The sequence below is a fragment of the Erpetoichthys calabaricus genome, chromosome 12 (genome assembly GCF_900747795.2).
Source record: "Erpetoichthys calabaricus chromosome 12, fErpCal1.3, whole genome shotgun sequence".
Classification (NCBI taxonomy): Eukaryota; Metazoa; Chordata; class Cladistia; order Polypteriformes; family Polypteridae; genus Erpetoichthys; species Erpetoichthys calabaricus.
Window position 1 is genome coordinate 121799471 of NC_041405.2, and position 24631 is coordinate 121824101.

A 24631-nucleotide genomic window follows, 5' to 3' on the forward strand; every position below is an offset into this window, starting at 1 on the left:
ATGTTTTCCATTAAAAAGTGGCTAGCCCAAGCTATGGGAGTAAAGTTATAGCTTTGCCTGTTTGTTTACAATTAACAAAATGTTGTTTTCCTTCTCCTTTTATAGTTGTGTTCTAGAGCCTTTTACATGTATATTGCAAAATGGAGTAATTAAATAAATGAATTGAACATTTCAGGTTTTCCAAATGTTAGCAATTACATTGTTTTTATTAGGAAAAAAATACTTAGAATGTTTTTATTCCCTATATTTTTTTCCTTAACCTGCACCCTTGAGTAAATTAGTATTCTTAGTAGATACTGCATTATCCTTCCTCCTGTCAATTAGCATTGATTTGTGCCTCCTCAGCTCACAGCTACTAAATTGAGGAGAACATTTTTAGTCAAAATGTGATTATATAATGTACCTGTCTGTCTGTACGATAAAGCAGATTACATCTTTTGACAATTCAAACAAAGTGCCTGGCAACAAGCCCCTAAGACATGGCAGCTAAATAATCTGCTGCTTGTCATCTCAGCGTACAGCACAATGAGGCACACTGCCTAGTGAGTGCCTGCTGAGCGCACTCAGCTGAAGTCAGGGACTGAAATGCTGGCCTTCGCAAAAAAATAAAAAAATAAAAATATAAAGACAAAAAAAAATATGCACATGATTATATCATTCAATTATTTTTAACCCTAACCCTAATTTTCACTTTTCACAAATTCTGCAATAGTAGATGGACTGTAGTCTTTTATTTCTTTGGGAGAAGTAAATGAATAATTATAAAATAACAATTTCTGATTAAAAAATAGAGAGAATCATTTAAAAGGTAAATCTGAAAAGCTAGTTTGTTACTGCATTAATTTGGATATGAAAATGTTGATTTATTTACCGTGACTTTCATTGTGATTTCAAATAACCACCAACTGTGTTTCAAAGCTTGAAGATTGTGTTGTTGTAGGTCTCAAGTGAATGATATTTCCTGGCTAGCCCAAACAATAGATGTCAAAGTGTGCGGGAGGCTGATTACATCTGCAAGTGCTAAAATTAACCAAGCTATAATAAGGCCAATTTTTTAAGACTAAGCCTCCTTCTCTTGCGTGTTTGCTTACGCAGAGGTGAAAATTGAACTTTGCATCAACAGACACTAGTAATGCATTCCGGATATCGCCAGTTACTCTCTGTTGCAAAGTATGAGAGACATATTTTGATACAATTTAACAAAGATTTTTTTCAATAATATTTTGTTATATAATGCACAAAAAGTTAATCTGAAGCATATGTGTATAAATATATATGCTTTAAGGCCACAGAGTACATTCAATTACTGTTTGGCTCTGTTTATGAGCTTGCATACGATTCACTGACTCACAGAAGACTTTTATCACTTCCTTATGGTCCCAGCCCTGTGTCTTGCTATGCAAACAAATATCAGAGAGAGAGAGAGAGAGAGACGCCTAAAATTTAGAAAATATAGGCATTTGGCATGTCAGTCGCAGGAAACACTTTTTCCTGATTGAAAACATTATTGAAAATATTCTACTAAATAACATTATGACATTAATTTAATTCCTGCCTTAAAATGTGTGTATCTGTTTCTATACTCAAGTTTTCTTTCCGTTGCTCCTAATTGCCGTTTCGTAAGTTATGACGTGTTTTCAGTACAGGCTGAGTCTGTGAAGGTTATTAAAAGGAAAATGTATGTCTGGAATAAATTAGTGTGTTTACTTACAAGGGATACTGTTCTCTATATTTAGATCAAAGGACTGGGGAGAGACTATATCCATAATGTGAAATGCTTTTAGACAAACAATGGAAACAAGAGTTATTTCACAGATAGATAGATAGATAGATAGATAGATAGATAGATAGATAGATAGATAGATAGATAGATAGATAGATAGATAGATAGATAGATAGATAGATAGATAGATAGATAGATAGATAGATAGATAGATAGATAGATAGATAGATAGATAGATAGATAGATAGATAGGTGATGTTCTCTTTAATTACTGCTTTCCTGTTCTCTCTCTTTCTCTCTCTTCCTCTGGCCATTTTCTGGGTTCATACAGGTTGACCAGTTGGACCAGTTGAAGGAGGCATTGGACAAGAAATGCAAAACCGAAAAATGGAAAAAGTTGGTACGGTATGGATTATGTAAATAAAGCAGAAAGCAGGGATTACTAAATCTTCGCTCATCTGAAGACAATTTAACAGTCCATTATCTGATGTTGTGCCTGATATCCGTAATAGTCAGTGGCTGTAATACGTTTGCCTGTAACTTTTGTTATTCCCTAAAATTTGTCATAACTGAACAGCTTTGTAATTCCCTTTTCATGAAAACTTTGCTCTCCAGACATGCTTAAACACAGAAGGAATTACAAAAGTGTTTTCTTAAATTTATTTATTTAGGTTATGTGAATCGGTACTTGCAAATCATCACTGTCTGTGAATATGGTGTGTGTGTGTCAGTAAGAATGCTCCCTGTGACGGACTAGAGTCCTATCCAGGCCTATTTTCAGCCTCTGCCTTCCACAATCCTTCAGGATTGAGAAAGTTCTAGAGCCAACCTACTAAACTCAGTCCATTGAGGGCTATATAGTGCTTGCACAGTCCTTGAATGCACCTCAATGTTGCACCATGTGCTCATTTTGTAACTTGTTTAAAATTATTCATGGTGTTAGTCTGGCATATCTCAATTAATAAAGTATTCCAGATTTTTGGTGTATAACAACAAAGGCTCCCTCACCAGTTCTTTTATACTTAGCTCTTGGAATAATAAGCAAACCACTGTTAGAAGATCTAAGGTTACGACTGGGAAGGTAATATGGAGGACATTTCAAAATATAGGAAGGAGCAAGATTATTTAGAGCTTTATTTGCCATTAGTAGTATTTTAAAGTGAATTCTAATGGACACAGATAACCAATGTAACAATGCTAAAACTGGCCAGATGAGTTCAAATTTCCTTTTTCTTGCTACATGTTAAATAATGAAGGCGGCATGGTGGCACAGTGGTAGTGCTGCTGCCTCGCAGTTAGGAGACCCTTCTGGGTTCTCCCTGTATGGAGTTTGCATGTTCTCCCCATGTCTGCATGAGTTTCCTCCTGGTGCTCCGGTTTCCTTCCACAGTCCAAAGACATGCAGGTTAGGTGCATTGGCGATCCTAAATTGTCCCTAGTGTGTGCTTGGTGTGTGTGCCCTGCAGTGGGCTGGCGCCCTGCCCGGGGTTTGTTTCCTGCCTTGCGCCCTGTGTTGGCAGAGATTGGCTCCAGCAGACCCCAGTGACCCTGTAGTTAGGATATAGCGGGTTGGAAAATGGATGGATGCGAAATAACTGCAACTAGTTAGTGTCATTCTTAGGTAATCCCGTCATGAGTGCATTCACAAGAATTTCCTTCTCTGCATTTTGCAGCGTTGTAAGTGGTCTAATTTTACAAATGTCCCTTAAATGAAAGTATGCAGTCCTAGTAATAAGGTTAATGTGTGATTTAAAGTTCAGGCCAGAATCCATAACTATCCCTAAATTCTCCAGTTCCTCCTTGACTTTCAATGTATGGAGATGAAGTTTACTTATAAGATCTCATTATTTTCAATTTTGCCAACCACTAAGAGTTCTGTTTTTTCCTTATTTAGTTTGAAGAAGTTACTGTTCATCCAATCAGAAATACAAGTTAGCATCAGGGTCATCAGGTTCTATAGATAAGTAAAGCCGCATGTCATATGAATAACTGTGATAGCTCACCTTGTGTTTTCAGATAATTTGGCCTGATATAAATTGAAAATAACAGAAAAGATCTTTGTGGTATGCTGTATACAATATCATGGATCCCACAATTAACAATGAATTTTCTACTTGTTAAATAAGCCTGAATTCAATTTAAGACTCTACTAGCAAGACCCACCCATTGGTGAAGGTGATTTATAAGAATACTGTTGTCTGTAGTGTCAAAAGGTGCGCACAAATCAAAGAGAGCAAAGAGATGATTTAGCATACACCTTGCAGTGCAACTAGAATATATCATCAGTGATATTACCTGGGGTCATCAGGTGTTTTTTGTCTATCAACATCAGACATCCTATCCCAGATCAATTGCTTCTAGCAGGGAGTGCTGACTAGGGCACCTGCCAAATGGACCTGTTGCTGCCTCATTGTCATGGTATTCCTTGAATTAGACTCTGGGAGTATGTGACATATTACAGGAGCTGTAAAGTAAGAGTATTGATCATCGATTTGTCATCCAGGAATTAATTACATCTTTGTTTCTGGCTTTTCTCACCATTTTTCATCTGAATTATGTATTTTTTTCCCTAAGATAACCTGTCATTGCTTACATTTTGTTAACATCTAATCTGAACAGTGTATCTGTGCATGGTAAGCAAGCTTCCAGTCCAGGATTGCTCCTAAACACATTTAATTGATTAAAATGGTAGAACTGAACTTATTTACTTCTGGAATAAAACTGTTTTTTGTCAGGACAACATTGAAGTGTCACAAGTCTCAACCATTTATTTCCTGTGTTTTGGATTTCATTGTATTTTACGTGTTTGTTGTATTATTTCATTACATTTCTCTTTTTATAATCAACATGGGCTTTATATGTCTTTGGAATCTGAGTGTGGGCTGGACCAGGTTGGAGATGTTCCTAGTTAATATTCTAAAATAAACTGAATTGCTTATCTGTAAAAATCTTTAGCGAACCAGGGTCCTCATGTATAAAACTTTACTTAGATTCCATATTAAAATTTTGCTTATGCTTGAAAGTCAAAAACAGCATACACACGCAAAACATCATATTTATAAAATGGTACTTAACGCCACATTGTCATGCCAAGTTTCTTTATAAATCTCAAATAAACTTAAAACTATCTGACCTGGCCACCAAGGGGTGCTCTAGCTCCCCAAACACCCGACACAATTGTCGTAACTAACAATAGTTTTTATTAATGGGAAACTCTTCAGCAAGCATTGCCCATGCCACAGCCACAGTTACAAAACACATTGCAACAATAAAACACTCTGCAACACTTTGACTTCTTCTCTTTCTCAGTCACTACTTCCTCTGCTCCTCCCAGCATGCCTTGCCTTCCTCGGCATGACTCTGGCTGTTGGAGTTGTGGCAGGCAGCTGCTTTTATGACACATGCAGAAGCACTTCTGGTGTTCCGAAGCTGTGGTTCAGAAGCAATTCCGGGTGAGGTGTGAACCTGACAAACTCCCCAGTCCCTGCAGGACCCCTGGTGACACCCATGGAACCCAACAGGGTTGAGTGAAAAAACTCCAGCTCCCATGAATCTTGTGGCACTGCCACAACCCAGGGGGGGTGCCATCTAGCAGTCTAGGGGAGACAATGCCTTGTGCAGGCTGCCTCCCCCTGCCCTGTCACACCAAGCGTGTCCCAGCCAGATAAGGCTCCTGGCCATCCCTCATACCGCTCATGAGCAGAATTTTAGCTTTGCCCTGTCATCTACATCTAGTAACCAGGTATGGCTTAATACTTAACGTTTTTGAATAATCATGATCTAATCACCATATAAATTTGGCCATGTTCCTGAGTGATGTCTTTCCTATAAAACCACGGGAGAACACAGAGAAATGAAACTCTAGTGAATGTGAACTCAAGGTATTACTGACTGCTGGTCTATCTGCGGTAGTTGCAAATTAAAGAAAAAAACAAGAGGGGGAGCAGTTGACAGCAACTGAGTGGAGAAAACAAATAATTAAATTACTAAATAAATAATTTTGCCAAGTAAATATAAATGTTCCACTACATACACATCTCTTTACATTCCATGTACAATATCCAAACATCTTTGAATTGCCATTGCATTGATGTCCTGAGGGATAGGGTCTCAGCTATTGGTGCACTCATCTTGGTGTTGGTCAGATGACAGAGGCAATCCATGTTTCCGTGCTACGTTGTGCAGTGCTGTTCAAGCCATCACAATACAGTAAACCTTTGTTGAGCTGTACAGAATTGTGTCAGACTACACAAGGAGTGCATTTTCAAAGCTCACAATGGTTTTTTCGGCTCATGATGATGACTGGTTTATAAGATTTAGACTTCCTAGAGCCATTGTGCACTGAATTGGAGCCTTCATCAGAGACCAACATGCTGAAATCACGCAATCTCCATTCTATAACAGGTTTAAACAGTTATAAGTTTTTTGGGCGCTTTTCATCATGAACTGGCTGACTGGTCGGGAATCTTGCAGTCATCACAGAGCCAAGGGATGCACTCTGTATGGGATGGTGTAATCATCAAATGCTTGAAGTGGAACTAAATAACTGCCAGAACTCCCTTTTTGTGTTTACTTCCTCTTACACTTTGTGATGTGTTATAAAATGCATATAGTCACTCCAGAGCACAAGGTTGGGGGGTGGTTGATTTTGCAATTGAGAGGAATTTCACATTTTTGAGCATGCTGATACATGTATTTAGGGGGGTGTTCAGTCGATTTGCTAGACATTGTTGATTTCTTTATGTAATTGGTGCAATTGACCACTTCACACATCTTCATGGAAGGCACCATCACAGAATCAATTTGTTTTTGTAAACAGAAAGCACTTTCATTTAATTAAAATCATAAAACTAATGCCTGATGCTGAAATGTGTCTGACTAACGTTGTGAGGTGGCCCGGCTAAACTCATAATTCCCTTATTGTATCAAATAGTAAAGCACCAATCAGACTTTAGTGTCGTGCTGTGTGTCATGGTTGGCTTCTTGGTAAGTTGCCATTGACAGTTATGATGTAGAATGCAGAGTATGCTCTTTTTATAGACAAAATAAACAGGCTACACACTAAGGCAATTAACATTAAGCATATCCGTTAGGTATTATTACCAGCGTTGAAGGTTAGAGAACATATCAGTTAATTTTGGCATGTCCAGGAATTGTCCAAAGAATATGACTGATATCTCACTGAAATGTGCAATGAAACTTGAGTTTCTCTTTACTGCAATGTCCTGCTGCCTGGAGTCACTAAATTGCCATCACCAAAAAAGTCTGCATAGGATTTATGAATGGTCAAAATGTTCTGTAATGTTATCCCAATTTTCAGGCCAAGTTTGTGTTTAATAAATCACTGCTTTTGCATAACAAATGACTTACACACGTTTCTGAGCGTAAGTAAGTTTTATACATGAGGTCTCAGGGTTTCTGCACTGCAACAGGTTGTCCAAGAAATGTTTCTAGACAAAATGCAAAGCTGCAAAGTCTTAAGGTAAAAGGGTCACTGAGCTTATTGGCTACTGAAAGATAAGCCAGGGTTTCAAGATATAAGTCTGGAGGTGAGAGGGAGCGTGGTTTTAGTGTAGTGTAGTGTAGTGTAGTGGTGTTGGGCAAGTGGTAAAGCTGTTACATTTAATTAAGAATGGAGCCTGTTGAGGAAGACTCAGAAGGGTTAGAAGACTTCCTTTTCTTTTGTCTGTTCCTTTGTACTTTGCGTTATGCCTTGTGTGACCCTTCCACATATAATAACCATGCACCTTTTGGATATATCCTGTTTTTTGACTTTATGTGAAGTATGAAGTGATGCCAGGAGGACACACTCTTCTAATTCAATTGTTAGAATTGTTAGAATACAATTGGTTAAATCCTATGGAAACATTGTATGTAAAATAAAAAAAAAGTTAAGTTTAAACCCTTCCTTCTAATTCATAAATAGCGATTCAGTATATGCATACTGTAAAGTTTGTTTGAAACATATAAACAATCAAAATGAAATATAAAGGCACTTTCCAAATATGTCAGTTATGTTTCTCGCTCCATAAATTAAAACAAAGTTGTCTTGAGATTAGGCACAACAAGTAGTTAAATAATCTTTAGCAGGACATCTTGTACTGACTGCACATGAAGTAGAAAGATACGCCTGTTTACCAGATGGTGAAAGACTGTAGTGGCCTTAAGTTAGCTGCTTTCGTCAGCCTGGGAACTGAAGCATATGCCAGCTATCTTTGGCTCAGGTAAAGATCCGCATAAAAGGTCAAAGTACGGCCACTGTCTCAGACAGTCTGAAGTTATCATCTCCAAGACAAAAAAAGGAGCACTCATTACAGTCACTGGAGGTTTTCCTAAAAAAACAATTACCATTCCCACAACACTGCAAATGTTTAACTGAACGTTTTTATTCTGCCCTGTGTAAAATATATATTTTTTTATTTTAGGGCCTCAACTTATCATTACGAAATTACCCAGCTTTGATATAATTTCTCCTTAAAATATTTCCTTACACCAACATTACAATATATTTGAAAGCAGTCAAAGATGATAAACAGATATCATCTCAGGGTTAATGGATGCATATTTCCTAGACTTACGTCTTCTTGATCAGAGCCGCACAGCTCATCCCAGGGATTACACAAGTCAGACCAATTTAGAATTGCTAATCAACTGTCCAGCATGTGTTTGGAAGGAAACCAGTGTCTCCGGAGGAAACCCATACAAACACAGGAACTATTTGCCAACGTCACTCAGAAGACACCCCACCTGGGAATAGATGCAGGACCAAAACACTGAGAAGGCAATGCAATTTGATGTGCTACCAGGTTGCCTAAGAATGGCACAATTCAGTTTAAGATTCAGAAATACTAATCTAAATTTTATATGAAAAGGGATCTAATCAACAATGGACTTACTGGCTATTGAATCATAATACCGCTAGAATGAAACATTAAGGATGTCTTCTAATAAGATATAACAGTCTTGTTACTTTATAGGTGCAGTTACTACCAAGAAAACTTAATATGTTAAACCTTTAAATTTTCCAACAACACTTGCTAATCTGTGTAATATTGTAATCCACTTGTAACAAATAAATATACTGAGCAGAAAAATCTGATTCCTCTTCCCGTTCTTTGGTCCTTCTACACCAAGCAGCTGAATCACATTAATATTGTAAACAGCCTTCATCCTACAGCATTCCTGCTGCAGACAAAGCAGTGACTGGGCAATGCACACAAATCATTGACCTTGGTCTCTCAATTTGTTTTTTATTTAGTTTTGCGCCACAAGTAAACATTTGTTTTTCTAGGCAAGACAAACATTCACACAGGGCTGAAAAATATTGAACGGCATTATGGAAATTTGTTTATGATGCAAATATGCATATGTCCCAATGCTTCTGAAAATTTACCACTTTTAGGGGTACAGTCTCTGGAGGATTTCCTAGATTGCAGCGTCACCTCAGTATGGGGCACTGGGCTTTTCTCCTAGTATTGTTGCTCAATTACAAGCCTCGTTGCTCAATTCCCATTTTTTGCCTATCTTGACGGTACAATTGACTTGTATCTAACTGTATGAAATAGCACACTTGCGCACATTGATACATTTGTGCATGCATCATCTGCATCACCAACAACAAAAAACTTCATATTTGTGAGAAGACTCTTGGTTTCAAAACTTTCAAAATGAAAGCACTAGTAGCTAGTGTATGCATCACATTTTGCTCTGGAGAATGGCAAATTGTTCATCAGCTGTACGTGATCAGGTCATGAAGGTGAAAAAAAGACAGACAGCAAGCATCTGTTGTTTTAACAGCTATTTCTGGCACTGTTACAGCTAGAGATGTGTGGGTATTAGACAACAGCCAGTCACAGAGAGACCATGACTGTTGTCACAGCTGTAGCTCTCCTCCATTGTTGTTTTACCAATGTATATAGGCAAAGAAAAAAAATCACATGAATTCTGATCTGACCGTTGTCATTCATGTCTCATGGCCACAAATCAGATACTGTACATATCTGATCTAGGACCACACATGAAAATCACTCAAATCTGATTTGAAAAGATTGGATTTTGTAGTGGGCGGCACGGTGGCGCAGTGGGTAATGCTGCCGCCTTGCAGTTGGGTGACCTGGGGACCCGGGTTCGCTTCCCGGGTCCTCCCTGCGTGGAGTTTGCATGTTCTCCCCGTGTCTGCGTGGGTTTCCTCCGGGCGCTCCGGTTTCCTCCCACAGTCCAAAGACATGCAGGTTAGGTGGATTGGCGATTCTAAATTGGCCTAGTGTGTGCTTGGTGTGTGGGTGTGTTTGTGTGTGTCATGCGGTGGGTTGGCACCCTGCCCGGGATTGGTTCCTGCCTTGTGCCCTGTGCTGGCTGGGATTGGCTCCAGCAGACCCCCGTGACCCTGTGTTCGGATTCAGAGGGTTGGAAAATGGATGGATGGATGGATTTTGTAGTCCACACAGCCCTGAAAACATCAGATTTGTGTCACATTAAGGCAAAAAATCAGATATGAGTCACTTCAGCCTGGTAATGGGAACATAGCCTCTGTCAGATTGGTAAGACAGTAGAGAATGCATTCCTTAAGTTCACAAGTCAATGGACGGTGCTTTTTATGCAGCATACTGTTCCTTAGACTGTGGCAGGTAGCTGGCATACTTTGAGGATGCTAATGACAACAAAGTGAGTTCAGGAAAACCCCTCTTGGAAGGCTAACCACTTGGAATGGCAACAATCCAAAAGTCTTAAGGAGACATTGCTACAGTTATTGATGCACTGCATTGATGCAGTTATTCCGGAGCATGGGAAGCAAAGAAGGGCACAACTCTGGAGACGACACCAGTCAATTTCAGGGCTCCCACACTCATTCATAAGGGGGCCATTTTAAAATTTCCAAGGACTTAAGGCAATGAAAAAAAAATATTTTAAAGGAATTTCATTAATTAAATGTGTATTCATTACATTTTTTTATTCATTTCACTCTGTTGAGTTTGCTTAAACCTGATAAAGTTATATAGAATAAGTATGTGCAAAATTTGTGAAAATTATTATATGCAGAATATTTCACAGATGATGTTCATAATCTTGACTAGCAGTAATATACAGTCACATTCTAACTGGGGAAAGCGGATCAGAAAAATAAATGGAGAAATGTTGGTGTACCAGACAGGGTCACCCCTTTTAATAAACAAAACAAAAATTATAGCCACTCAGGCACATAAACAAACAATAAATGGTTTATCGGCTATTCTTAAAAAAGTCAGTGGGTTATTGGTGCTCTGTCCGCTTTGATGTCAGGTCAACAACAACAACAACTATTTATATAGCATATTTTCATACAACAATATAGCTCAAAGAGCTTTACAAGATGACAAAGAGAAAGTTAACAAGAAGAGAAAAACAATTAAGATTAGGGTATAATATTAAACAATTAAGTAACAAAACAAGGTAAGGTCAAATGGCCAGGATTACAGAAAAGACAAAAAACTCCAGTTAGGCTGGATAAAAAAAAAAAAAAAATCTGTAGGGGTTCCAAGGCCAAAAGTCTGCCAAGTCCCCACTGGGCATTCTACCTAACATAAATGTTCCTAAAAAATCTCTGTTTTCATGCTTCACGTATTAGGATTCAGATAAAAAGATGGTCTTATGGACAATTGAGACATTTGCCTTCATTCCATTATCTCAGCGGCTGCATGGTGCCTATATAAGGTGGTGGTGGTGCAGATCATCACCAGAGAAGAACCAGAAAAAAACAGCAGAGAAGAGTGGGGATTAGTACAGACTGTGGATCCCTGAAGAATATAATTCTTTGCCAATACAGCCTATTAGGAATACAACTAAAATGTAGCCATGAAAAAGCCAAACTAAAATAAATTTTTGTTTTGTATTTTATTAACATGTTTCACAATATTAGCCTGGTGAATTTCTATCGTTAATGTATTCCAGATTTTAGATGTATAACAGCAAAAGGCTGCCTCACAACATCTTTTAAAGCTTGGATCTTGGAATTATAAGTAGACTACCATTAGAAGATTTAAGGTTACAACTTAAAGAGACAAGTATTGCAAAGATAGGATAGAGCAAGATTGTTTAAGGCTTTTTAAAACATTAGTATTATTTTAAATTTAATTACAAATGACACTGGTAACCAATGTAATGATGCTAAAACTGGTAAGATGTACTAACATTTTATTTTTACAAGTAATATTTTGGCTGTGAGATTTTGCACTAATTGCAAGCAATTGATGTCTTTCTTAGGTAGTCCTGTTAGAAGTTCATTACAGTAATTTAGTCAATTAAAACCAAAATTGTGAATTAATTTTGCAGCGTCCTGTAGTGTTCTAAGAGGTCTAACAATTATTACATTTGTGAAGTTCTTGTAATCTGGTTAATATGCGATTTAAAGTTTAGGTCAGTTTAGGTCAACGATTACCCTTAAATTCTTTACTTCTACCATGATTTTTAAACCTAAGCGATCAAGTTTACTTATAATGCCCTTGTTATATCCATGTTTGTCAATCACTAAGATTTCTGATTTTTTCTTATTTGATTTATCAAAGTTACTACACATCCATTCAGAAATACTGCTGACGTTTGATCAGAGAACCAAGAGCATCAGGGTCATCAGGCGCTATTGATAATAAAGCTGTGTGTCATATGTATAGTTGTGGTAACTCACTTTGTGCTTTGAGATAACCTGACCTAATGGAAGCATGTACATTAAAAAAAACAGTGGACCCAGAATAAATCCTTGTGGTACATCATATACAATATCATCGAAGTACAATTAGGTCTGAATTGGGAACTGCAAGTCTGACATTGTACTCAGCAGCACAGGAGCACTGCAGGTGACTGTGCTTTCTCCAGTCTTGTTCGGCCTATATATATCGGACTTCCAATACAACTCGGAGTCCTGCAACGTGCAAAAGTTTTGCTGACGACACTGCTATCGTGGGCTGCATCAGGAGTGGGCAGGAGGAGGAGTATAGGAACCTAATCAAGGACTTTGTTAAAATGGTGTGACTCAAACCACCTACAACTGAATACCAGCAAAACCAAGGAGCCTGGTGGTGGATTTTAGGAGGCCCAGGCCCCTCATGGACCCTGTAATCATTAGAGGTGACTGTGTGCAGAGGGTACAGACCTATAAATACCTGAAGTGCAGCTGGATGATAAACTGGACTGGACTGCCAATACTGATGCTCTGTGCAAGAGAGGACAGAGCTGACTATACTTACTTAGAAGGCTGGCGTCTTTCAACATCTGCAATAAGATGCTGCAGATGTTCCATCAGACGGTTGTAAGCGTGCACCCTCTTCTACGCGGTGGTATGCTGGGGAGGCAGCATAAAGAAGAGGGACACCTCAAGCCTGGACAAACTGGTGAGGAAGGCAGGCTGTATTGTAAGCACGGAGCTGGACAGTTTGACATCCGTGGCAGAGCGACAGGTGCTGAGCAGACTCCTGTCAATCATGGAGAATCCACTGCATCCACTGAACAGTATCATCTCCAGACAGAGGAGCAGTTTCAGCAACAGACTGCTGTCACTGTCCTGCTCCACTGACAGACTGAGGAGATCGTTCCTCCCCCACACAATGTGACTCTTCAGTTCCACCGGGGGTGGGGGGTGGAGGGTACCATAACTAACAAAGAATTTTTTTAATATTTTTTCCTATTTTCTTGATCTGGCTTGTAAAGTATAAATCAGCTGTTTTGAATTGTATGTATCTTTCAGTTAAAAACGTCTGAAATTACATCATAACTCAAAATGAATAAGTAAATCAGTTGTGCTAAGTAGTATGCCCCAATACAGCTTAAAAAACACACATATATTTAAATGCTACTATTGTGTATTACAACAAGCAAGCAGTTTTATCTCCTTTAAAAATGTGACGATAGTAATAAAAGATACACAGCCAAAAACTTTTAAATGAAATACGAAGCAATACCAAAGATAAACAAAAACAAGCAAATGCTCCTTTTGTCCAGCAGCAGGCATTTCCACTTCTCCCACACTCTATCTAGGTTACTGTCAGCACTTTTCCTCAGGTTACTCACTCAGATTGCAGGTTCAGACTGTAATATGACACAAATGTAAGTATTTATTTAATTTTAATATTCAGTGTAGCCGGGTTAATCAGAAGCAGAAATTATGTTTTATTAAGAATGTCCAAAATGGCAAAAGAACCATAATCCATTCTGTGAAGTTGCTCCAAAAACAGCCATCACAAGGCAGAAAGCTTTTCATTTTGTCAGTTTTATTTTTCATGAGAAGCTGCTAATGTTGGAAAACTACACTTAGCTTTGCACTCTCAGCTGCACCTCCCAGTTGCTTTTCAATCAGTCCTCAAAGCAGGTCAATGCCATGTTTTGTACCCCCTTCCTTTTTCTCTTGTAGTGTGTTATTAACCTCCTTGCAGTAGCTTCTTCATTCCAGACTTCACTGAAGTTATCTCTTTGTTCTGTACCTGTAAATTCAACATTTATGTTGACTGTTCTCCTCTCTTATTACTTCATTGTCTTCACTAAACGATTCTTTAAATGTGAACACCTTTTCCTAACTCATCTACTAACTCAATGGATTCTCCAATTATGTCAGAAAATCTCGTCAGTTTTAAAAGTGACTCTTCTTTCAGTAAAGAAAGTAGCCCACCGTCTGAGTGTCATATGAAAGCTTATTAGGGTACAGTGAAAAAAAAGGCACACAGTGTGAAAAAACCACGAAATGTCAACTTTAATCTCGAAATTTCCACTTTAATCACGTAGTTTATTTTGTCATTAAAGTAGAACATTATAAACTTCATCTTAAAATTGTTTAATTTACTAGTTTCTCAAATCCCATCATAATAAAGTAGCACGTAAAATGCTTTGTTGTGTATTTGATCTTATATGTACTCTATGTGCCTGAATCACTACGTGCTCTTCCTCCGACAGGACACAGAATCCATTACGTTCATATTACAGCTCTCTGAATAATTAAAATACTGAGAAGTATACGTGATATTATTTTCATGATGATATGAGTAAAAGCATGTTATTAAACATGGGAACACGCTTGCGCAGTGATTGTTCATGTCTTACAGCAAGATGCTTGCTGCGCTATGCACGACCTTCAATGAAATGCTTTATTACAGAAGTGCTTTTTCTAACGTACTAACCCCCAATTCCTGTCCTTACTTTTCTTTCTCCAAATACCCAATCGCCACACAATCAGCTCTGTAATAGACGTTAAGTCATCTGTAAGCTTAGAACGTCGATTCTTCAAAACTTTTAAGGAACATCGAAATATCTTCGTAATGTTTAATTATTCTATCCATCTATCCTTCCAGTGTCGCGCCAGCCACAGCATGAATACAGTGCGAGGCAGGAAGAATCGGTGAATGAATCTCAAGTTTTTCGCTAGTGCTGCGGCACCATGTAGTTAAAGTTAAAGTTTTATCTGTGTAATATAATCAACATATTTTGCTGCATTTCATCTTAAAAATGATATCGTCATCATATGTAAATACACGCTTTATAAAGTGGCTCAGGTTGTGCAATATTATAACTGTATCATAAGTACAATTACCTCACGGTAACTTGCAAGGGTGCAGTGAGAGTAACAACACTAAAGCAGTTATGGTATTTAGAATGGTTTGACCATTCTGTGGACCATTATATTGTTACAGGTTAATTACAATCAGATGCATTAAATTTATGAACGATATGCGTTTAATTTCAGTGTGTTTGATAAAGCCGGCATCGTGGATGTGGATCTAAGAAAGGGTAACCACACAGGAACAGTAGCACTGCTTTGGGTGCTACCAGTCTGCAAAACCGAACTTGCGTACGACAGGGTTTGAGGTACCGTGGAAAAGTGCGTGGCTTTACAGCAAGTGTAGGTCGGTTGCAGTCGGACATGTTGCAATTTCTGTACTAGACCCTAGTGCAGCTGGCCAGAAAACTCTTGGTGCCTCTATAAGAAATGTTGAAAATGGAAGATGAGAAGGTCCCTTGCTATAGTCACCTCAAAAAGTGTAGTCTCTGCTGGGCTTTTTTAGTTAAGGAAGTGGTATTGTTAGTCCATGTGAGATCCTCAGTTATGTGAATACCGAACAGCTTGGCACTTTTTGAAATCTCTACAGCAGGGCATTGTCACAGACTGGGATGTGGTTACAGCGGCTTTCTTCCTGAAGTCAACAACAAATTCTTTAATCTTAAATGTATAATTTTAGTCACCTATTGATTTAATTCTTGCTGATCCTTTTTTTAAACAAAGAAATGGAATATCCTCTGAAATTTAATAAGTATTTTGAACAGATGGACAGTAGACAAAAAAGAGTTTACAAGACTTTCAGAAATTCTTTTGGTCAGTTCAGAATTAAATATTAATTTAAAACCTTGACTTCATCAGTATTAGTAGCAACTTGTGAAATTGTAAACCTACTTCTTTTAATGAGCTGGTAGCAAAGTGTGCAGAAAAGAGAAGAATGATCAGCCAAGAAGTCATTATTTCCAATTCTGACTAAAGGCACTCAAAATCGATAATTACAGTTTTGAAATTTGCCAAAGACCTCAAAATTAAAGAAATTAACAAAAACTACTGAAATAGGAAAAAAATTAGAAATATCTGTCATAACGTCATACTATTCTGTGATATTTGTCATTTTAAACTGTGTTTGCATATAATGAGAAAAGCACCAAGTACGGCTGTCATGTCTGTCTGTTTGGCTCTCAGCAGACCAATTTTGTTGAAATCTGGCACACCTATTTATAAATGAAATTTGACAGGTGATTTCAGTTTTCATTGTGGATATCTCAAATTCAGTAATTTCAAAATCTCCCATCGAAGAATTTTGGTGAATTTCCACACTGTTTTACGTCTCAACACAGAGGACTTCGATTGCGGATTAGTTCGCTTTTTTCAATTTTTACAATGGGAGAGGTCAGGCCAGTTTATATATTTTGTATATTTTCCCCTTTTACACATCCGACAGCTGCTCCTAACAGTAAAATGCATCAGGTTAGTCAGATCCCCAATGCAAGCCACTTCTCCAGTTGCTTGAGGTGAGTTAACTGTAAAAGTAAATTAAACAAAGTAAGTAAGTGTCACTCTATAATGACAGAGTGAACAATTATTCCCAGGATCTAAAGTATGTTGCACTAAAAACAAACTCACTGTATCATTATCTGCATATTTTAATGATTCAATATTTCTCTGAAAATATAATTTATCAGTGAAGCTTGAAGCCTGCTCTCCATCATCGTGTAAATGCCTCATACGATTAAAATATCTTGTTGCTATCTACTAATACCAAATGTCTCTGTTGAAACTGATCCTTCTATAACTATGAATATGTTTACCACATAGTTCAAGTGTAATCATTACGGCTAGTAGAACTAATTATAGGACGTGGAAAATTTATGGCAGCAATTTTTGTCCTGATCCTGGTAAAATATATTTACTCCTGATTTATCAATTACTGGCAAACTTTTAAATTGTTTTTGAGATTTTTTATGTTGCCTTAGAAGGCTGGTGATAATTATCAGTTCCAGTAAAAGAAACAGTGGCTGCTGTTTACAGCTTCTAAGTGTGTTTAATTTTTTTGTAGGTATTTCCTCTAATCCAGAAATGAGATTGAATGAGAGTTTTCCCAGGTCTCTTTTACAGTCTGTCCTCTACATTTTTGTAAATGAGGTTTATTCTTTGTTACAACATAGACTTGTCCGAAAGAATCCAGACACCCTTCTATTTTAGAATGTTTTGCAGATGGGTAAGATTAACACAGTGCGGTGCTTTGGTATAATCTATGTAACAGAAGAAAACTCTAATTGCTGTGCTATTGTTAGTGCACCATTAAATTGTCAGTACACTTGGAAATTTGATCCTATGTTCCTGGTTCACATCTGAGCTCAAACGTATTACAAAAGTATAAAATAGTGTCATAGCTGCCAAAGATGTTACAAAAGCAGACAGCTGAGTGTCTGTTTATTAAGTGGCATTCTTGAGGGTACATCCACGTGTCTGTGTGTCATCTTTACTGGGGATGTTCTCAGAAAGTCAAGGATTTTGAACAATGCATTATTTGGTAAGTATGCCATACATTCTTTCATACATTGCCCAACCTTATTTACTCCAGTAAAGGGTTGATGGGAACTGGTTCTTACTTTAGCAGTACCACATGAAAGGCAAGAACTAAATGTAAATGGATTGCCAGGACATTGCACACACATACCAATTTACTTACTCATAATGGGCAATCTTGAATCACCAATGAGCCTAGCCTGCATTGCTGTTGGAAGAACACGAGGAAAAGTAACAAATTCCACACATCAGCATATCATCTGACTCACAAGAGGTGCTAATACTCTGGATCACTGGTACATCCTAATAAAAGATGCTTACCATCTGCTACTACGACCCCATCTTGGACAATCTGATTACCTATTAAGAGGCACTCAAAACACCTCAGAACTACTTTGATTGTCTAAACTGGGATGAGTAGGCAAACAAGTCAAAAGAAATTGGAGCTTTTCAGGAGTAGAGATCACAATAATAACTCATACAGAACATGCTAATGGGTCAGGTAGGTGTGATTTCTGGAACTATGCCCCTTGAAACTGTGAGTTGCACCTTGGTGCCCACAAAAAAATGGAATTGTGATAAATAAAATTGCAAAAACAAAATATTTATAATTAATTTTGTAAAAAAAAAATAATGCTAAACTGTTCTCTGAAATTCACAACATCTAAAAATGCCTAAAGAAAAGTTTGTAAAAAATACATTTTTAATGGCAACTGCATTGTAACACCTGGTCTGAATTAAATTTCACGGCATGTTTTAAAAACTTCTAACAACCAATTAGTTGAGATCCTCAGTGACATTTTTTAATTAATATTTTGATCCCTGTCTGTTTCAAAATAACAGTTGCCCCTGTGCATAGGAAAACAAAAGTGGACTGTCAGAATGATTCTAATCTGTCAAAATATTGTGATTAAAGACATTGGGAGTCTGATGCTTGGACATAATATTCTCAATAGCCCTCCAGTTTGCAAATCATCAAAACCAGTCCACACATCTTGACCCATCTGGATAACAGAAACTGTCATTATAGATTACAGGCCAGCATTTAAGACTGTTTTGCCAGCAAAGTTGGTCACCAAACTCCTCAATTTATAACTCAGCACCACCATCAGCAACTGGATTTTGGACTTTCAAACCATCTGACCTCAGCATGGGTGGAATGGCAGGATCACATCCTCCACATTGATGCTGTGATTGGTCAGCAAACTTGACTTGAGATTTCTTTAACCCACTCCTCCACTTAAGAGAATGTAAGCACATCAAAGTGATAGGCAGAACTTTATCTAATGAAGAAACTGACCAGACATGTTTAGAAGCTAGCTGTAGGACTCATCATAAAGCTGATGATGTCACCTGATCAGTAGGAAAAAAAAATAATAACAAAAAAATGACTGCATGCCTGCTGTGTGCTACCATGGTAAAAAAAAAATAAGAAAAGAATACAGTAGATTCATGGGCATTCATGTTTACAAACATAAACCAGACATATTATAATACTGTTATAAAGCAGAAAATCTGCACCCTTAGATGCAGCTGGAATTAAAAAATATCTCTTACAGTCTCTTTACTCACAACATTTTTGGCTCTACAAAAGTATTATTTTGAAGTGTGTCATGCAACACCAGTTGTGAAGGAGATTTGTAAACGCTACAGTTTAGACATCTACTGTATGTTCGTCTGTATGTGTAAAATGTCACTCACTGTAGCATAACATTCTAAAATAACCTGAGGAAAGATATCTCGCCTGCTATAAGATCAGTTTTACCAGAAAACTTTGTTGCAGTAATTCTCATAAATTGAGCTTTGCAGAGTTATACAGTGAATGCTATAATAAATATTTTTCTTATTTTAAGTTCATCCATATATAATATGAAAAGCACATCCAAACCCTTGTCGTTATTTGTCTGTCTGTCTGCATGTGGACTGATTTTGCAAGTTATGTGTTGTGCTTTGCATTTTTGCTACTGGTGAGGAGGAAGCGCCAAGAACAGCAGAGACACTGAGTCTTAGGCGGCTTTATTCCACGATCTCTGAAAAATGTGGACAGTATGGCTGTGCTATTCTCACACCTTGAAGTGTCCAGGTATATTAAAAGTTTTCAATAACTGTAACTATACTGTACTTTGCTCAAGAAACTGACCAATGTTTCTGCAATAAAAAAACAAACTCTAACCAAGGAAGGTCAGCAAGTTGAGTAATGAATAAGACGCTTTTCAGTATTTTGTAAAATGACTGCCATAAATGAGATGGAGTAACAAAACGAAAATTGGGATTCAGTTGACACATCACAAAATGGCAAATGTTAACAATGTTCACTCATAACTGATGTGAATGCAGTAAATTCTCCTCATGGAGATTCCTTCCCAATCTCCTCTTGAAACCACGAGACCCTGCCTAATTAAATTTTATTGTTTGTTTTTATTGTGAGATCTTTGAAAGCACTTTTTATTTTTGTAATGTCTTTTTGGATGATCAGATAAGCACTTTGGAAACCTCAGCATTTTGTTTAATAAAACATTTCATTTTCATTCAATTTCATAATGATTTGACACAAATACAAATATTATTATTTTAATTGTATTTATGTATTAAGGAGTTTTAATATTCTGAGCAGGATTTACAGCCGGCTACAGCCAGATATTTTATGTTGCAAATAACCATTAAAAATTGATAATAATGAGAAAACGTTTTTTTGGAGAGGAAAGGGCATTGATGTCAAGCCTAGGAGAAAAAGCAAATTAGGGTATGTGGGCCTGTACTAGCAAAAATGAAGTTTGTATACAGCATCTGATAATATTATATTGTAGAGAGAACCAAAATTGGGTTCACAAGCCACTTCCTTATGTAACCCAGCCACCCCTCCCATTAATAGCAATATTCAATATTCAGTGGGTTAAAAAACACAGTAACCATAAAGACGTAAGCTTACTTGAATGTACAGAAAGTTATGGCATTGTTAGAAGTTAAGTGGGAAAGAATTAAAAAGTGTTCAAAAGATCATTTTGAGAGCAGGAAATATCTGGTTAGACGGTAATGTATAAAGAATAAAAGAAGACAAAGTTGATGGAAAATGGTTACTGTGATCAAGGATGTTAAGTGGTAGACAAGAACTCAGTGGATAGAATGACAGAAGGAGGTGACATTAGAACGGGTTATGTGATGAAAGAATGTATGTACAATGAATGGACAGTTTTTAAAGGAATATGAGGACTGGATCAAGAATGGCAAAAAAGTGGAATAAAGTTCCGCTTGTTCACCAAAACTGCATATTTATTGAAACATCTATGGTAACAAAAATGGTAATGTGAACAAGTGTATGAAGATTTGATGCAATGCTGTAATCAGTTTTAAGCAGTAAACCAAAACTAGACAGGAGAATAGTGAAATGTCTAACTTGGTAACAGATTACAGAAAAAAAAACGATTTTCAAACCAAATTGGAGTTATTAGTAAAAGAGAGCAAAAATTAAAACACGGACAAAACACATAAGGAGAAGGCCTCATTCAAGTCTAGGTTTTAGTGTACACATGAAAAATGTCAAAGTGCATGTAAGGGCAACATCCTGTTCAAACCCCATGACCCCATTTACATGTTGTGCAATTGTTACTTCTAAATTATTTTGCATCCTTGTCTACATGATTTTCACAGATGAATGCTCTGCAGAAAACAGATTACATGCAAACATGAAAGCTACAATACAGAACAGGAATGTGTAAATTAAACTACATACTGTAAGTTCAAAAAGGTGAATAATTTCACATTATTAGTAAATCATCCTGTGTTGATCATGCTTCATGGTCATGTTGCAGCATGCTGTAAGTATTGGCAGATATTCACACTGAAAGAAAAACACAGCAATTCATTTTGATAGGAAGATTTGCTTTGTGCTGCTGCTCTGTACTGTTTTTCTGTTAAAAGCTCTTGTGGTTTTCCTCAGAACGCAGACTGTCTCAAGATCATTGTGTTAAATCAAGTCCGACACGCCCTAAAGCTGGTGCAAAACATGTTTCCTAGCAACCTTTCCAACTAAGAAATGCAGACCAATTGTCAAACTGAAAGGTTTCATGAGGTGGGAAAGGCAATGACAACTGTTCCCCGTGGTTCTAGAAGAAGCACTTCAGGCTTTAAGCCACTGAATATAAAATGATATCATGCTTTTTTTGGACAGTTTTATATGCTTCTTACAATCTGATGGTACTGTTATAATTATAAAAAATGTACAACATTAACAACTATGTAAATTAAAATTTCAACACAATAGGGTTTTGATTTATCGAAATGTTCTTCCAGCATCATTAAGAAGTGTGTAAAATTCTGCATACAGTAGATATGGCAAATGCCTGGAGACAATTATAGTGAATGATTTCAAAGGTTGGACACTTTGAGTGAAGCCAACAGCAAAACAGACCACACATGTTTGGCATGCTGATAAATTTACTGTTAATGTCTGTTATTTAAGTATTAAAATGTATTTCAGTAACCTAATAATCCTGATACTGTCATCTTCTTTACATATGTACTGTATGTTTAGCCAGTTGTTGAAATGCTAAGCAGGTTCCCAAGGCTCCTTATTTTATGTGCACAACCGTGAACTTTTGATTCAGATATTTAATTGCAATGTATTAAGCTGATTTTTGAATTGAGCTCCTGTGTGAAGTTTGCATGCTCTCCCCAAGTTTGTGTGGGTTTCCTCCCACAATCCAATGACGTGCAGGTTAGGTGAATTGGCGATCCTAAACTGGCCCTAGTGTGTGGTTGGGATGAGTGTGTGTGTGTTCACCTTGCGATGGACCGGTGACCTGTCCAGGGTTTGTACCTCCATTGCGCATTGTGTTAGCTGGGATAGGCTCCATCAGACCCCCGTGACCCTGTTCAGGAGTAAGTGGGTTTGAAAATAACTGACATGTCACTTTCCATATGAATTTAGCAATTTAGAAACAAAAACCCAACACCTGCATTAGCTTAGCACTTCTCTGTGATATTTAGATTATTAAAGGATGTTTATCTCAGTGTCATCCTTGTGTTCAAAAAATTGAATTTCAATTTTAAACATTCAGAAGATTAACTGTGATCTCAACCACTGCTCTTGCATGCTGAGGTAGTTGGTTAGTATCAAAACTGTGTGTCAATATATTTGTTCCTTTATTACACTGGCTATCAAATCAGTAGATAAGTAGAAAAGATGTTTCTGTTGCAAATATTTACTTGATTGTAGGCACTTCTAGCTGGCATTGTGAATACATTCCTTTAATTGAGTAAACAGCTGGTGTTAGATATCCATTGTCTTTTAACGTCATAAAAATACACACTTCAATAGCCACTGCAATAGGGAAAGGAAAGCTGACCTTGAGAACTGCCAATGCAGATGTGATTAACTTGTAAAAAGCACCTAACAAAGGCTCAGTGGACATAGTATTTACACACAGCAGTCAGACATTCTGTAAATATTTGGCACTCTTCGAGGCACAGGCAGCATGCTCATTATCCAGTGGTACAGGCTGACTCTCTTAATACAATGAACTGCTGTTGACAAGTTTCTTACTACATTGTCAAAGCTGGCTGCTTTTCCAGGTGAACAGCGCCCCTCTCAGTTAGGCATGCCTAAAGCAGAGAATTAAGACAACTTAGTACAGCAAAAATAAACGTCATGTAGAAATATGGACTTACTTCCTCAAAAAACATAGTGCTAATAATTCATATCTGTATGACTGACTCTTCTTTGTTTTCATGCATGCTTTTCCAAATGCCAGATCTATTAATATAATAATATTGTGCACTATGGTGTAACAAGGCACAAAATACCTTAAAATTAATTGCAATATGTGGCTATGGTGAAAGGGGCGGCCAGTAAGCAACTGCTAACATAAATAATGAATACTGAATACATAAATACTGAATATTGTGGAAGCAAGCTCAACAACATCCTCTTGTTCAAAAAATCATTTCTATCATCAGCATGTCTGCTTGCCCATATCTGTAATCCACTCTGGGCATCACTAATATCTAATGGCTCAGCTTTTCTTCTTGAAGACTATGCTAGAGGTGCTGTTTTTTCAGTGGGTACATCTGGAAATTGTCATCCAATACCCATCTTTGTCTTTCTTCTTCTTCTTTCGGCTGCTCCCATTAGGGGTTGCCACAGTGGATCATCTTCTTCCATATCTTTCTGTCCTTTGCATCTTATTCTCTTACACCCACCACCTGCATATCCTCCCTCACCACATCCATAAACCTTCTCTTAGGCCTTCCTCTTTTTCTCTTGCCCGGCAGCTCTATCCTTAGCATCCTTCTCCCAATATACTCAGCATCTCTCCTCTGCACATGTCCAAACCAATGCAATCTCTCCACTCTTGAGATGACCCTCTAATGTACTCATTAGTAATCCTGTCCATCCTCGTCACACGCAATGCAAATCTTAACATCTTTAACTCTGCCACCTCCAGCTCTGTGTCTTGTTTTCTGGTCAGTGCCACCATTAACAGGGGAAGGGAGAACTATTTGATTTAAGAAAAGGCCTGTGAAAAGTTATTTTTTAAAATTATATCAGTTTATTTGAACCTGGACTGTGTTTGGTCTAGTTATGCCTGAGGTCTGGGGGCCTCACAGTATATTTTACTGCTCAAAATTTAAGCTGTCTTTAAAGAATAGCCTGCTGAGGCACCAAAAGATGGCCGCTGGAGGTCCGTTTTTTTTGTTTAAGTGGTGTCTTTGTGCACTTGTCTTTCTTTTCTACAAGATTATGGCTTTCCAATAATTACCCTAAACTATTCTGATTTACTTGGGCAATTACAGTATATATAGTAGGTGTCATGGTTTCCACACAACCTGGAAGTGCCAAAAGGTTCAATTCAAAAGAAAGCCTG